The 17,725-nt window shown below is 40.7% G+C and overlaps 1 non-coding gene across 1 annotated transcript; it reads right to left on the bottom strand.

Moving 5' to 3' along the window:
* Positions 1-11,585: 11,585 nt before the first annotated feature.
* Positions 11,586-11,692, bottom strand: LOC141609842 (small nucleolar RNA R71). The gene has a single exon (XR_012527749.1). It is a non-coding gene; the product is annotated as a small nucleolar RNA R71 (small nucleolar RNA).
* Positions 11,693-17,725: the final 6,033 nt, after the last annotated feature.

Here is a 17,725-nt window from a genome sequence, read left to right as displayed (position 1 = left end):
GCGATTGACAGGTTGATGATGATTAGATGGGGTACACGGACGAGCTAGTGCGCAAAAGAACCTTGGACTTAGTTTGGTTATATTTTGTAGTAAACCTTTAAACATATGGTTATGTTATATTTTGGAGGGACATATGTCTCCCTCTTTTACTTTGGTTTGTATCACTTTATTCTCACGACTTAGTATTGTTATGTAAATTAGTTTGTTAGTATTTGCAGGTTTTGGCACTCTTCATTTGGAAATGTTTGTGAATGGTTTAGAAAAGTTTTTAAAATTACAGGTTTTTATCTAGTTGAACCAATTACAAACATATCCTGTCAGTTTTTCTGTAGAATTTACGTGTTTATTTAATTCTAAAAATGAGGGTGTCACAAATGGTCCAACCAACGTTGTCACATCAAATGATAACGACCATCTGCTAAAGCAACTACAGAAGATAAAGGCTGATCTTTCAGTCTGGCAACTAGTTGCAAGCTCATTCCCACATCGCCAAGCTTTACTGCAAGCCTTGGCCAAAGTAAATGTGGTACATAACTCCACACCCGATGACGTAGTCAACTTGGTCTTCCAAGAATCACCAAAGCTAAGTAATCCTATTACTTTCTCGGATGAAGATTTGCCACCCTTTGGTGCTAGTCATAACTTGGCTCTTTATATCACTGTCCTTTGCTTAAAGAAGAATGTGCCAATGACTTTGGTAGATGATGTCATACCCTTGAAAACGGCATACAAATTGGGCATGAAAGAGTCGGATTGGACCCCTACCAACCAAGGTGTTCGCGCATATGATGGTACACGATGAAAGGTAGTAGGACTTGTTAACCTAACCATAGCCACAAGGCCGATTGAGCGAAAGGTTAACTTCCAAATAGTGGACATTGAAGCATCCTTTAACATACTTCTGGGAAGACCTTGGATTCACGCTTCCAAAGCGGTAACATCCACCCTCCACCAGAAAATCAAAATCCCACTAAATGGTAAAGTGGTGACGATCACTTCGTCACCCATCAAGGCAATAATCGAAAAGAAGTCAAGTAATCAAGTCCTTGCAGATCTAGTTTATGAACTTGGGGACTTCCATAGCATAAATGCCATAGAAAGTGAGTTGGCACCCTTATACTTCAATCCCTACTCTAATTTAGTGGTCAACCACATGCTCAAATCCCAGGGATACTTCCCGGGAATGCCTTTGAATCTTATTCGAAGGAACACCTTTGCACCCCACAAAGAAGGCAACTCACAAAGAATACCACTTGGACTAGGATACAAACCCACTAAAAAGGAAGTTCTCGAGATGCTCGCTCAAGTTCAAAACCGTAAGAATGTGGGAATCCAAATGCGACCCTACCTCCCTACCCTAAATGGATACTTCGTGAGGGAAGGAAGTCAAGATATCTTTCACGGATTTCCCGAGCCTTGGTACTATCTCAAAAGGAAGCTAGCTGGAATCGAGATCTTTCACGATTGCTACTTCATTCCTCCAGAAACGGTTCCTACCGTCAAGACTCGTCAAGCACCTTGCTTAGACGAAAAAGCTGTTAGTCTACTATTTGGAGAAGATCGATTTGTTAGAGCCGCGCAGGATGAGATCATTACCATGATACTTCAAGACGATCACTTCAACCCTACCGCGTTAATCACAGAAACCAACGCCAATCAGCAGAAAGGGTGGAGAAAGTCGATCAAGTGGACAAAAAATCAAGGAAGACTCTTCAAGCTCACCACTGGAGAAGGAGATATGTTCAAAGGAGAACCAGAAGACGACGAATTCGAGTCAGAGTCAGAGTCGGAGTCAGAGTCGGAGTCTAGAGAAGTTCCTAGAGAGTCTCCTCCCGTCGTCATTTCCATTCCCCCTGCTTCTCCTAGCTTAGCATCAAATAGTAACAGTAGTTCGGGAAATGTCCCAACGGATGTCCCTTTACCGCCACTGACTACAGAACAGATGGCTTCTTTGTTTTAACTTTTCTCAAATTTTAATATGAATAAATCAGGTTCTGCTTACTCTTCGTGTTATTTTGAATGCAATTCTGTTTACGATGATACTGAGGATGACCGGACTGGACTCGATCGAGATACCTCCCTACATAGCCAAAGAAATACTACAAGAGGGGGAAGGGGGACCAGTAATAGAAAACACTGAACCCATCAACGTAGGAACCGAACTAGAACCCCAAGAACTTAGGATAGGGACGACCCTGAGCTCTACCGAAAGGGCCAGTTTCATAGACCTCCTACACGAGTTCCATGACGTTTTTGCTTGGTCCTACAAAGACATGCCATGAATCTACAGGGACATCGCAGAGCATAGAATCCCAATCAAACCGGGTTTCAAACCCGTGAAACAGAAGCTTCGTTGAATGAGGACAGAATGGGCTCTCAAGATCAAAGAAGAAGTCGATAAACAGTTCAAAGCCGGGTTCATCAAAGTTTCCGAGTACTCAGACTGGGTAGCTAACATAGTACCCGTACCCAAAAAGGATGGGAGAATCCGTGTTTGTGTTGATTTTAGAGACTTAAACAAAGCAAGTCCTAAGGATGACTTTCCTCTACCACATATCGACATATTGGTGGACAACACAACAGATCACGCGTTACTATCCTTCATGGATGGATACGAAGGATATAACCATATCAAGATGGCCATAGAAGATATGCATAAGACCGCCTTCGTCACTCAATGGGGAACCTATTGCTACACGGTTATGCCGTCACTAGTAGAAAAAACCCCTATAGTGGCGGTCGAAAATGACCTTTTATGGCGGTGTTTAAAGGTTTTGGGTGCGTCGTATATCACGGGGTCGTATATACCTTTGCGGCGGTTGTACAACCGCCACTATAGCTCTCATACGGTGGCGGTTGTTAAAAAAACCGCCATTATAGACTTATATAAAACGGCGGTTATTAGATAAGAACCGCCACTATAACTCGTTTATAGTGGCGGTTATTGTTTGAAAACCGCCATCACAGGTATTTCAATAAGAACTTTGAATCACAAACCGCCACAACAGGTTAACATAACGTCGGTTCTTGTTAAAGAACCGTCACTAAAGTTGAACTAATAGTGGCGTTTTCATACTTAAGAACCGCCACCATAGATTGATATTTTAAAAAAAAAAATTATTTACTACCAAAATTTTGGTAGTAATGACCTTTAAATTTGACAAGCCAAATAGCGATATAAACAAACAATACATACAAAAAAATGTCAACCAACGAACTTGCATATTATCCGATAGAACAATATTGTCGATGTTTTTACATCCAAGTATATAAATAATCACATACACGCCTTAGTTAATAAACTAGTCAGCATTTCATGTTAATGGATGCAAAGTACGGACTTTGTCTACGATAAACCCCATCAGTCAAATAAATATCACCAGCTTGAAAAGTTGTCGAGCCACCCATCCCTTTCGAATGTGAGCCATTTGAGGATAACTTGGCTGCACAATAAAGAAGCCAGGCGATGTAAGTGACAACATCAAAATGCTATTTTAAGACATTGACGAGAATAAGTTTAGTTTTAAATAGTAAGCAATTAAACATCAGTATACTCTATTCACCAAAAAAACATTAACAGAGGGCAAATGACTAGAACACTCTAGATAGACAAAGAATGAACACCTATCATAGTCAGGTAGGCCACATTCATGAAATATAAATGACATTTGAATGCATCTAACACTAGTAGAAAAACCCCTACGATGACGGTCCTAAATGATCTTTTGTGGCGGTATTTCCTGAATACAATAAAGCTGATTTTTGGACTGCCATTAATATATCAAGCCAAACTTGCAATATAGCAATGCTTATTTCTTACCCGCTTTCCTGTCCGTCCTGATCGATGGATGTAGGCTTCAACATCACGGGGAAGGTTCACACTATATTCCAAAATTAATCAACAAGAGAAGATACAATCAAATGTTCTAAACATCCAGTTCAATTGAGTTTTAACAGAATAAATCGTGAATTGTAAAATGAACATCGTTACTCACTTGGATGATCAGCTGCACATCATTGATATCTAGACCTCTTGCTGCTACATTTGTGGCAACCAACTTCAGAAACTTTTAGGATCTAAACCGAGAAAGAGTGACCTAAAATTTAGCAGATAAAAGTTTATTGAAGATTATCGCAACATTCCAGCAAATGAAACAAGCTGCTAAAAATTCAATTCTCCGCGTTGATGAACTATTAATTTACCTCAAGTTTTGACTGTTGTATGTCACTGTGCAATGTGCAAGCACCAGGAAATGATGACGCAAGCTGGGAAGCAGATTCTTTCGTCTCAGTGAAGATAGCTTCAAATGCTAACACAATGAATTAACAAAAAACTTGAACAAACCAGCAGAAAAAGTAGAAGACGAAAGCGAAAGAGGGGATTGTAACTTGTAAGCAGCACCTTTTGCAAAATGAATTAAAACACCAAAAAAGAACATGTTAATTAGAGGATCATGTTCAAAACCCGGAATACTGAATACTAATATCCTCACAATAACATTAGACCAATAACAATACAAAAGGCTGATAATCATATCCCCCTTTCAGATAAACAAAACAAAACAAAACAACGAACAACTCAACCTCTAATTAATCAAACCTTTTGTTTCCAGTTATTTTTACTCCAAAAAAACAGCCACGAGTAGTCTTCTATACCCACCAATATTTTTATTTTTAGTTTAAGGGCAAATTAGAGAAACAAATCACAGAGTAGTTAAGAGAATAATAAAAAAAAAAGAGAAATCGAATTACCTGACCGAAAAGGAGACGAAGGGGGACGAAATCGATCAGTACAGTGGTTTAATTAATAGGAGAAGAAAAACGATGGTGCGCGAGAGCGGCGGACGCGATGTCCCTTGCGGAGGAGTGGTCACTGGTGTGGAGGAGGTGAATGCGATATTGGTGGAGGGAGTTAGGGTTTCACTAGGGAAAGGGGAAAAATGAAACTGAATTGAGAGATTAAGGTTTGGCGATGTGGAGATCAAGAGGACTAACGAATATGAGAGTGAGAATTCTTAAGGGTTATGCTTTATTTTTATCGGTTTTTCTATCCTATGCCCACTAGGCATAGGATAAGAAACTCAGAAAGGAAATAATTAATGATTTTTTTCTTGTAAAGTGATAGGATATTGCAATTTCCCATAAAAACATTATTAATTATTTCCCTTTTGAGTTTCTTATCCTATGCCTAGTGGGCATAGGATAGAAAACCCCTATTTTTATTTACTTTTTTTGCTATTAAGTCGGTTGTGATTAAAAACCGACATGAAAACATATTATGGCGGTTTATTAGCCCAAAAAATTGTAACTTAGTATTAGCTTTTAGCATCATTATTAATGTCGGTTTCTAATATAACCGCCACAATTGACTTATTGTGGCGTTTTCTATTTGAAACCGCCATAAAAAGTTTCACTTATCACGTCGGTTCTTACTTAAACCGCCACAATAGACCTCCTATATACATAAAAATTGTGTTCCCACCAATTTATTGGGCTTTTCGCGTCGTTTCTATAAGAACCGCCACGACAACTGCGTCGTAATAGGGGTTTTTTCTACTAGTGCGTTTGGGTTAATTAACGCCGGAGCTACATACCAACGCACCGCAACTACGCTCTTACATGACATGATGCATAAGGAAGTTGAGGTATACGTAGATGACATGATTGTCAAGTCCAAGGAAAGAGAGGGGCACATTGCGAACCTTCGCAAATTCTTCTCAAGGCTACGGAAGTACAACATGAGGCTCAATGCTCAGAAATGCGCATTCGGAGTAACATCTGGTAAACTCCTGGGATACGTTGTTAGCCAACGAGGAATAGAAATAGACCCTTCTAAGATCAAAGCTCTAATCGAAATGCCGCAACCTCAAACGGAGAAAGAAGTTGGAGGATTCCTAGGCAAGGTGCAATACATAAGTCGATTCATATCGAAACACACCATGATCTGCGAACCTATATTCAAGAAGTTAAAGAAAACAGATCACACCATGTGGGATGATGACTGTCAGAAGGCTTTCGACTGAATCAAGGAAATACTAGCCAAACTACCAGTGCTAATGCCACCTCAACGAGATCAACCTCTTGGTTTATATCTCACGGTAACTGAATCGGCCATGGGTGCCATGCTAGCTCAAACCGTAGGAAAAGAAGAAAGAGCTATCTACTACCTGAGTAAGAAGTTCTTGGAGTACGGGTGCAAATACACACCACTCGAGAAGACATGCCTCGCTCTTGTGTGGGCAACGTAGAAGCTACGCCATTATATGCTTAGCTACTCCGTCAAAATATACTCCGAAATGGATCCTGTCAAATACCTCTTCGAGAAACCCGTTCTCAATGGACGCTTAGCAAGATGGACTTTGATGCTCTCAGAGTTCGATCTCAAGTATGTAGCTCTGAAAGTTATAAAGGGGCGCGCCATTGCCGAATTCTTCGCAGAAAATCCCATTAAAGATACACAAACAATAGACACCTGGTCGTTTCCGGATGAGGATATACTCCAAACCGATGTAGACTCCTGGGACGTTTATTTTGATGGAGCATCGAACTTAAGAGGATTTGGAATAGGAGTGTTGCTCATTTCTCCTGAAGGCGAGCATACACCAATCTCTGTCAAACTCGACTTCAAGGTGACAAATAACGCTGCAGAATACGAGGCTTGTCTCATTGGATTACAAGCAGCAGTAGGTTTAGGCATCAAGAATCTTCGAGTGCATGGGGATTCTTCTTTGATCATCAACCAAATTACGGGATCTTGGAAAATCCGAAGTGAAAGCTTAGCAATTTATCAAGCGAGAATAGACCAAATTGCCCAATTCTTCGATCAAGTAACCTACCTACACCTACCTCGAGAGGAGAATCAATTTGCAGATGCTCTTGCAAAACTTGCATCTTTGATTAATATGCCGGATAGCATGGTAGAAATGCCTTTATGCATCGAACGATGGTCAGAGCCAGCTTATGTGCACCAGATCACCGATGAAGAGGAAATCACAGAGGAACCTTGGTTCCAAGCGATCCTAATCTTCAAAATTAACGGCACCTATCCACTGGATATGGACAAAAGGGGACAACGCGCTATACGCTTACTAGTTTTCCAATACGTTCTCATGCAAGGAGAGTTATACAAAAGAACACCTCTTAGTGTAATACTACGCTGTCTTGATCATTCACAGGCACGGAAAGTGATGGAAGAAGTCCATGATGGAGAATGTGGCCCTCACATGAGTGGACCCATGATGGCAAAGAAAATCACATGTTTGGGGTATTATTGGACCACAATGGAATCCGATTGCATCAAATATATAAGACATTGCCACAATTGCAAAATCTTCGGGAATGTGCAACATGTTCCTTCTTCATTACTCTACACCATGACATCTCCGTGGCCATTTTCTGCTTGGGGAATCGACATCATCGGAAAGATCACTCCAGCCGGAACAGGAGGTCACTGTTTTATCCTAGTAGCAATCGATTATATCACCAAGTGGGTAGAAGCGGCTTCCTACACCAGTCTTACAGCCAAGAACGTGTCAAAGTTCATACAAACCAACATCATCTGTCGATACGGTTGCCCACATGAGATCATCAGTGACAATGGATCACATTTCCAAGCTGAGACTGAGCAATTGCTAGCCAAGTACAAAATCAAGCATCACCACTCCTCGCCATATAGACCACAAACTAATGACGCGGTAGAGGCGGCAAACAAAAACGTTGTCACAATTCTCAAGAAAATGATTGACAACTATCGAGATTGGCCAAGCAAGATACATTTTGCTTTATGGGGACACCGTACATCTGTTAGGACGCCCACTAGGGCCACCCCTTCCTATTTGACCTATGGCATGGAAGGTGTACAACCAGTCGAGCTAGAAATACCATCCTTGCATATTTTACTAGAAAATCAAATCCCAGAAGCCGATTGAAAGAGGGATAGATATGAAGAACTCATCCTCCTGGATGAACGAAGATTGCGTGCATTACATAATGTGCAAACATATTAGGCACGTATCAAACGAGCCTTCAACAAAAGGGTTAAGCCAAGGAACATCAAAGATGGGGACTTGGTCCTCAAATCAATTAGAGCTCTTTTACCTGTCGATCCACGAGGAAAATTCAAACCCATTTGGGCCGGGCCATTTCTAGTCAAGTCCATACTTCCAGGGGGTGCGGTTAGGATCACAAACTTAGACGGGAATGAGTTTGCTAACCCGACAAACCTCGACCAACTGAAACGTTACTATGCCTAGAATATGAGCAAAAACGCGCCTCGCGTAACCTCACGTGTCGCTCTTCTGGCACGAAATAAACGGCCCCTGGCCAAGCTGAAATAAGCTAATGTCATCTTGCTCTTGCATTTTGACAATTTGTCATCCTCATATCATCAAATAAACTGAAATGCATTTTAGGAGTAAGTGAAAGCTCATGCTTATTTTCTAAGTTCATTACAAGCTCTTGCTTAGAACAATTATTCTTTTACATTTATTTGAACTATGCGCAAGGGTTTAATTTCATTTTTTTTAAATGAATACGTAGGCAATCCTTCACAGGATACAACCCATTAATTATCTTAAATGTAAATAGAAGGACATTTGCAATTTCAATTGGAATTCGACAAAAATAATGATAGAAAATTGTAACGGATTCATAACCAATCAACCTCTTTTATTTCATTTCTTTTAATAATAATACGCTATATAATAAAAATTAAAAAAAAAGGCTAGGATTCTAAAAACCCCACCTTCTAATTACAATAATAATAATAATAATAAATAATAAAGACTTAGGCTATTCTTCCTTTGCCTTTGTCATTTTTATCATATTTCTTGTCCCGACCTCGAACCGGACGTTCTTGCGCCACTTCAAACCTAATCACCAACGGTCTCTCTCGTGGTCTAGCCTTGACATTCTTGTCAACCACCATCTCGACGACGGGATAAGTCTTCGGTTTCTTCGAAGGATGAAAACTCGAAATCCGGCTTCTTTCTCTCCCTCAGTCAGATGCTTCTCTTTCTCCTTTTCTACATCACGAACCTTGTAGTCAACAGGCTTGCGTTTCCTCAATCTCTCGCGCTCCTCCGGAGTAGTAGCTTTCCTCCACCGCAGATAAGAATCCGACATCCATAGAGCACTAACAGAAGAGTTCAAGAACCACATATTTCTTGGAGCCCATTGGATGGCCCATTCTCTTCGATTCTCGGTAGTAAGCGCCACGACTGTCTGGGGGACAGTGTCAAGCTTCGGAATCATCTGCTTCAATCCAACCTGCCTCATCAACCTCTCCGGGAAGATGCATATCATAAACTCCAAGCCAGGAATGCGCACCGATCGGGTAGGATCCAAGGACGATACTCCAGTGACAGATTTAAAATGCCTGATGCGTGTCATTTATATGATGTTTTACACCTCATTTTACACGCATTTCAGAGCTCATTTGTGTAGTTTATGCTATTATTTTCCCTATTTCTTTCTACTTTCGTGTTTTTATACATTATTGCAGAAATGTGAAGAATCCAGCGGAAATCAAGCTAAATCTGTCCCCGAGTACATTGCATTGCATTTGACATGAAGTATTTACTCAAGGAACGAGCTTGGTGTGCATTTCGAGGCCCGAAAGACAAATCCACGAGAATTTAGAAGTCAAGTATCAGCTACTTCAGTCGATCGACCGCTGCCCTTAGTCGATCGACCAGATCACCAGTTCCAGAGGGTACTGTACACTGCAGACTAGTCGATCGACCGGTTCCAGTGGTCGATCGACCAAGCCGCTAATCTGACGCAAATAAAAAGATCGAGAATTAAGAAGCCCATTGTATATTAGGTTAAGGAATAAGTGTTACGTATATTCCTATATAACGTAACTTAGGTTTTCAGAATAATCATCTAATTTTTATCAAGCTTTAATTCAGTTTTATCACTAAGTTCCACATATACATTAGTTTAGGTTACTTCCGTTAATAAGGTTTCGTTTCGCATTCGGTTTTGATCTTTCTTCTACAAATCTTCTACACGGTATTCATCTGTTTTAATATTCAGTTTGTTTGCTTTCATTCGTAGTATAGAATTGCTACGTTATTTGTTTAATTATTTCAAGCATGAATTCAGTAGTTTTATTCGTTAATTTTATTGTTGTTTTCATCATAGTCATGAGTAGCTAAATATCTTGTGCTATGATGTAGGAGATCTGTAGAAGTAGGCGGCGTAGAATAGTACGACCAAAATCGCGCCATGGTCGATCGACTGGGTCCCCTGGTCAATCGACTGGCCACGTGAGTTCAGCTTTATTTTAATTAATTTAATTGCCATGTTTGACGAATCGAGTGCACACGACTAGTTGAATGTCTAGGATTTGACCGACCCAATAAAGATCGAAAGATAGGGAAGGGAGATAGCCTACCTAATTAAGACGACTAGATTAATGAGATTGAAAGATAAGTTAATTTAGCTTTTTTAGTCACTTTTCAGGACGAAAGTTAGTATTAGTGATATTAGGGACCTGTAGTGAGATCGAAAGATGCTACCTGTTAAGAATGGACCGAGAGGACTTCTTATTTTCCCGTCTCACATGTTTGTTTTAGACCTACCTAGTATACTGCCGCCGAAACTATAGTGAACCGACCATCTTAGCACCCTTTAAATATTTGTTTTCTATCCGTTTATTTAGTTTATTGTCTTTTATTGCCTTTAGCTATAGAACAAATCAAATCAAACCCCCACTCACTTGTTACCTTAAAGGCTAAAATCAGACAACTATAGATTGTATCGCCTCCCTGCGGATCGACCCTGTTACCACTAGCTTCTGTTAGTTTTAATAGGTTTTATAAATTTATTTTTGGTGCACACAACGACGGGTATCAAATTTTGGCGCTGTTGCCGGGGAGGCAATTGTTTAAAATTTTTAGTTGTTTTTATTTTTAGTCTTTCTCTTAGTTTAAGGGACATCTGTTCCTTAGACTATTCTCATATTCTATTTGTAGTTTCTTCTTATGCGCAGGTCACAGGGTGGTGAATTACTACCGTTCAATCCTGAGATTGAGAAGACTTTGCGTGAGTTGAGACGATCATCTAGAGTATTGCCGACAGAGGAAGAGCTGAGTACTCTGTCTAGTTACTACGAGAACGAGCTATTCGAGGAGGATCCACATTCATCTCCTGTTTCCACTTCTTCAGCTGAGACCGTCACATCTCCAGATTTTCCAGTCATGGCTGAAGAAGCGAGTATAGCCAGTCACTCTGAGCCGACAGCTGCGAATCTTTACAAAGGATTCACATTACCAGGGGAGGACAGAAAGTTCGAGCCGAAACCGTCCTATATCAACTTGGTTGAGAGAAACCAATTCGGGGGAGCTGCAAATGAAGATGCAGTTAAGCACATGGAGACATTCATTGATTATTGCTGTTCCATACCCCCACCAGCCGGTGTGACCCAGGACCAGGTGAAGGAAACCATGTTCATATTCTCTCTTCGTGATGCTGCAAGGGAGTGGTACAGAGATCTGGATCGAGCTGCTAATGGGATCACTGACTGGAATTCTTTGGCCCTAGCATTCTACAAGAAATATTTCTCTGCCTCGAAGACTAATGCCATTAGAGCTCAGATCACGAGCTTTAAACAGGGTCCTGATGAGAACTTTCATGAGGCATGGGTCCGTTTCAAGAAGCTGGTGCGAACCATTCCGCACCATGGGTTCGAAAAATGAAGTCCATGCAATCAATTTTATAATGGGCTCTATGACGACCAGAGGGCTATCTTGGATGCGGCAGCTAGTGGCAGATTCCAGGAGAATGTGGGAGAGACTAAGGGGTGGAAAATTATTGATGATTTGGCCACCCAGAAAGCTGAGTATGGAAATTACAGGGGAAATCAAAGGAGTGCTGAATCTCCTTCTGTAGCTGCACTAGAGGCTCTTACGGCGAGGTTTGATAAGTACGAGTTGGGAGGAGCTTCAAAAGGAGGGATCTATCATGTGAATGCTGTTTCAAACGGTCCTTTCGTCTGTAAAAGATGTGGAGCTGAGGGACATGTTTCAGATAATTATCCTAGTCCCTATGAGTCTTGTGCTGCCTTTCAACATTATAGGCAGACAAACACTTATTTTGAGCCAAACACCCATCCTAACTTGAGGTGGAGTAGCCAAAATGTCCTAAATCCAACTCCACCTCCTCAGCAGCAGCAGCAGCAGAATTATGTGCCCCCTCATAACCAACAACAGTTCCAAAAGCCTCCGTATGTTCCTCAGTAGCAGCAGCAGTCCCAAGGCTCCGAATTTGCCGAGTTGAAGAATTTGTTGCTGAAAGAGTCTCAAGCTAGAGAGGCCGGGATGAAGATGTTAGAGTGCCAAATTGCCCAATTGGCTAGCAAGAATACAACTCGAGCTCCGGGACATTTGCCGACACAGACAGATCAAAAGGAGACCCTTAATGCCATCACTTTGAGGAGTGGGTCTACCCTTGATGGGCCCACTATAGTCGAGGACATTGTTGAAAAAGATGAGGCGGAACCGAGTCAGAAGAAACTGGAATGAACAGTGGAAAGAAAAAGACGTTTGCTAGGTATGTCAGTCGATCGACTGACATACCCAGTCGATCCACCAGTCGACGAGATACAGTAGCTTCTGGTCCTGTAGAAGTCAGTCGATCGACTGACCAACACGGTCGATCGACTGCCAACGCTGCTGATGGTGAGTCTTTTCGTCCTCCAATGCCAAATAACTTGAGGGACCACTTGTTTCGGGGTACGACTACTCCGAAAATATTGAGGGAAGACCCAAATGCTGATGGGTCAGTCCCGGTTCCAAATTACTACCCGATGACGATTAATGGTTCATTTTTGAGACGGTCCGAAGAGGGGTCAAGCTACAACAAGGAGAAGGTAGTGGACTTTCAGCCTAAGTCCACCGATGCCGGCATGAGAGATTTAGAGAAGAGGGCTAAGTTACTTCTTTCCGCCCCCTATACAAAACGATTGGTGCCGACGAAGGAACAGGTATCGTTTAATAAATTTGAAAATGTTATTCGTAGCTTAAGCGTACAAGTTCCTTTTCTTGAGTTAGTTAATCAAGTGCCTGCTTACATGAAATTTATGAAGCAACTTTTATCTAAAAATAAGTCACTTGAAACTGTGCATTCTATCGCACTAACTGAGGAGTCATGCTCTTATTTGACCCACACTGCACCCCATAAGCTAGAAGACCCAGGTAGCTTTTCAGTCCCATGTAGTACGTATTGGCACCTTTTCTATTGAGAAGGCCTTGTGTGGCCTAGGAGCCAGCATTAGTGTCATGCCTTTGAGTCTTGCAAGAAAGCTGAAATTGACTAGATTTGGAGTTACCAACATGATAGTACAGATGGTTGATCGATCTGCGGTCCAGCCAATAGGAGTCTTAGAGGACATTCCTGTGCAAATAGGAAAGTTCTTTTTCCCTGTTGACTTCGTTGTACTAGATATGCCCGAGGATGCCCACATTCCTATCATTTTGGATAGACCATTTCTGCATACTACTGGTGCGGTTATAGATGTTGGTTCAGGGACTTTGAACTTCAAGGTAGGGAAGCATTCCATTGTCTTTGCCCAGACGGCTAAGAAGAAAGACCCCATGTGGCCAGTAACTTGCAATACGGTTTCTGAAAAGAAATCATACTTTGTGCTTTCTGACATGCATGTTTCTGCTATAACACCTCCGCCCCAAATTGGGAGCAACTTGGAGGAAGGTTCCTCTGTTTTGGATATTGCAGGAGCTGGTTTGGGGAAGGAAGAGCCGTATGTTGCTCCAGCTGTGAGGGAGACAATCGTTCAAAGAGGCGGCCTAGGATGTCTTAGCTATGGCACTGATGAGGAGCCTGGGGATGTGCCAGTCAAAGTGACGGGGTCCGATTTGGATTCTGATGAGCCAGAAGAGGTCATTGCTTGGGGAGATGCTGAAGCTGTTAATCCATTGAGTTCTGCGGATGTTGGAGTTGAGAAGAGTGCAGCTGAGAAGATGAGCACTGTAGAGGCTACCTCTTGTAGCCAGAAGCCGAGCAAGTGGGCCATTCCGTGGCCGTTCTTGATCAACTATTAGTTGATTGAGACTTTACAAACATTATATTGCTTTTAAGACTATTTATCGCTTTTCGTGTGCGCGACACTTCACATTTTAATAAGTTTGCTTAGGATTTTATACACTTTAGACTATTGCTTTGGGTTTTACGCAATTTTGGGTGCGTTATTGTGTGTATTTGTAGGTTTATAGACCTTGATAGCTTAATTTATTGAGCTAATTCGAAGAAATCAGAACTTACAGCAGGTTTTCTCAGTCGATCGACTGGCCTATGTGGTCGATCGACTGAGCTGCAATTTCCAGGAGCTTCTGTTCCTGTTCACCTTGGTCGATCGACTGGGTGATGTGGTCGATCGACCGCCCTGCGCTGCTGTACCTGTTTTCGATCATTCCCCTGCTGTGTTTGGTCGCTTTGCGGAGTTGAGGGAGTCTTTTCTCCACTTTATTCTCCGGCTCATTTCTGTTTTCTTCCGTTTCTTTATTTTACACATAATTTTGCGTTTAATAATTTGTTTTCTCGTTTTATGCGTGGTATTGTTTATCTTTTCAGGTACTTATTGGTAGCACTGCTAGCTACTGAAACCTCCTAGCTCACGCTGGTTTGGGGAGGTTTCCTTTTGCTGCGCTTAAAGTCTTGTGAGTTTCCGAGTCCTTACTTCATGTTTTGTTTAGTTAATTTAACGCAAATTCCCGTTTTCCTTTATTTCATTATATGATTTTGCACAATGGGGACATTGTGCGATTTGGTTTGAGGAAGGGTTTTGCGTTGCATTTCATTTGCTTGCATTCACCTTTACATTTTTGTTTTGCATTCGTTGTTTCATTTCCTTTATATATACAAGAAAATTCAAAAAAATTGAAATATTTCAAAAATATGCACGTTTATTTTAGCATATAGGTCGAGTCGGAACGGTAGTATTTCAATGATGACATTGCATCTGCATCTGTTTTATGCCTGAGCCGTGCTTAATTGACATGTTATTAGTAGAATCATATGCATAATCTACGAGTTTTCGTTAAATTTCGTGCTGAACTTGAGACTTGACTTTGATTTTTGGCAAACTACTTATATATTCTGAGATTTAGAGCCTTATAACTGGTGACATTCATGACCAGTTTATCTAGGATTGTGAGTAGTTACTCCTTATAAGACATGTTACATCAATTTGCATAAATATGAACTTAATCTGCTTAATACCTGTATGCATTCGGTTTGTGGTTTGTTGACACATGTGGAAGAGGTTTCCTTTATTCATTTTGCCCATAAGCTTCACAAAGCCAAAAATAGCCTTTTTGTCCCGTTACTACATCCTACAATTAGCCTGCCCTTGTCAAGCTAGTAGTTTAGTTTTTGAGATTGTTACTATATTTTTTTGGTGGCATATGCTCATTTTGAGTTGTTGGGAAGATGAAAAATAAAGGAAATAAAGAAAGAAAAAAAAAGAGGAAGAAAAATGTTTCGGAAAAGAGAAAAAGAAAATAGTGTTGTACTGTGGAGGGCGGTCGATCGACTGCCCATCTTGGTCGATCGACCGAAGCCCGAGAATTAAAAGAAAAATTAATTCGCATGATTCAAAATCTTTATTCAAATGGCGATTTTTGCTCCCATGTTATATTTCTATCTTATGGGGAGTTGATTATTTCGGAGATTGTGAGATTTGTGCTTGCTATTAGCACTGTTTCGATTGAAAGTTTGAGCAAGAAGTTGGAAGTTGTTATAATTTGGTTCCCTTAGTTACTAGCTTGGCTTTTAACTTTGTTTTTATCAAAATTTATCTTAGCCTCTTCTTACCCATACCTCACATATCCATATTTACCTCGACATGTGTCATGGTCATCTGTTTGGTTGGAATGCATATGTACGGTTGTAGAGATCATTTTCATATTAGACTGCAGGCATGTTCTTATAGGTCGTAGTTAGGTGAGAGTCATTACAATTTTACTTCTTTCTATCTGTTACATATATTCACCTTGTGCTTATTTGAGTGATTTGAACGACCCGTGAGAGTCCGATTTGATAAGTCTCTACAGTTGATGGTTCAGCAGTTTTTAACGACTTTATAACTCATTTGCATGATTCATATTGCTAATTGATTGTTAGTTGTTGCATTAAATTGAGTTAGGCTTTACAGTTTGCATTTCGCTCTGAGATTGAAATCGTTCCACTAAGTTTTAGGATCGAGTCTAGTTCTTGCTTGGGGACAAGCAAGGGTTTGGTTTGGGGAAGTTTGATGCGTGTCATTTATATGATGTTTTACACCTCATTTTACACGCATTTCAGAGCTAATTTATGTAGTTTATGCTACTATTTTCCCTGTTTCCGTCTACTTTCGTGTTTTTGTACATTATTGCAGAAATGTGAAGAATCCAACGGAAATCAAGCTAAATCAGTCCCCGAGTACATTGCATTGCATTTGACATGAAGTATTTACTCAAGGAACGAGCTTGGTGCGCATTTCGAGGCCCGAAAGACACATCCACGAGAATTTAGAAGTCAAGTATCAGCTACTTCAGTCAATCGACCGCTGCCCTTAGTCGATCGACCAGATCACGAGTTCCAGAGGGTACTGTACACTGCAGACTAGTCGATCGACCGGTTCCAATGGTCGATCGACCAAGCCGCTAATCTGACGCAAATAAAAAGATCGAGAATTAAGAAACCCATTGTATATTAGGTTAAGGAATAAGTGTTAAGTATATTCCTATATAACGTAACTTAGGTTTTCAGAATAATAATCTAATTTTTATCAAGCTTTAATTCAGTTTTATCACTAAGTTCCACATATACATTAGTTTAGGTTACTTCCGTTAATAAGGTTTCGTTTCGCATTCGGTTTTGATCTCTCTTCTGCAAATCTTCTACAAGGTATTCATCTGTTTTAATATTCAATTTGTTTGCTTTCATTCGTAGTATAGAATTGCTAGGTTAGATCTCCCGAAGCCGAAATTATCGCTTTACGTTATTTGTTTGTTTAATTATTTCAAGCATGAATTCAGTAGTTTTATTCGTTAATTTTATTGTTGTTTTCATCATAGTCATGAGTAGCTAAATATCTTGTGCTAAGATGTAGGGGATCTGTAGAAGTAGGCGGCATAGAATAGTACGACCTAAATCGCGCCATGGTCGATCGACTGGGTCCCCTGGTCGATCGACTGGCCACGTGAGTTCAGCTTCATTTTAATTAATTTAATTGCCATGTTTGACGAATCGAGTGCACGCGACTAGTTGAATGTCTAGGATTTGACCGACCCAATAAAGATCGAAAGATAGGGAAGGGAGATAGCCTACCTAATTAAGACGACTAGATTAATGAGATCGAAAGATAAGTTAATTTAGCCTTTTTAATCACTTTTCAGGACGAAAGTCAGTATTAGTGATATTAGGGACCTGTAGTGAGATCGAAAGATGCTACCTGTTAAGAATGGACCGAGAGGACTTCTTATTTTCTCGTCTCACGTGTTTGTTTTAGACCTACCTAGTATACTGCCGCCGAAACTATAGTGAACCGACCATCTTAGCACCCTTTAAATATTTGTTTTCTATCCGTTTATTTAGTTTATTGTCTTTTATTGCCTTTAGCTATAGAACAAATCAAATCAAACCCCCACTCACTTGTTACCTTAAAGGCTAAAATCAGACAACTATAGATTGCATCGCCTCCCTGTGGATCGACCCTGTTACC

The sequence above is a fragment of the Silene latifolia genome, chromosome 10 (genome assembly GCF_048544455.1).
Source record: "Silene latifolia isolate original U9 population chromosome 10, ASM4854445v1, whole genome shotgun sequence".
NCBI lineage: Eukaryota > Viridiplantae > Streptophyta > Magnoliopsida > Caryophyllales > Caryophyllaceae > Silene > Silene latifolia.
Note: the sequence above shows the minus strand (reverse complement) of the source record. Positions and strands in the feature narration are given on the sequence as shown.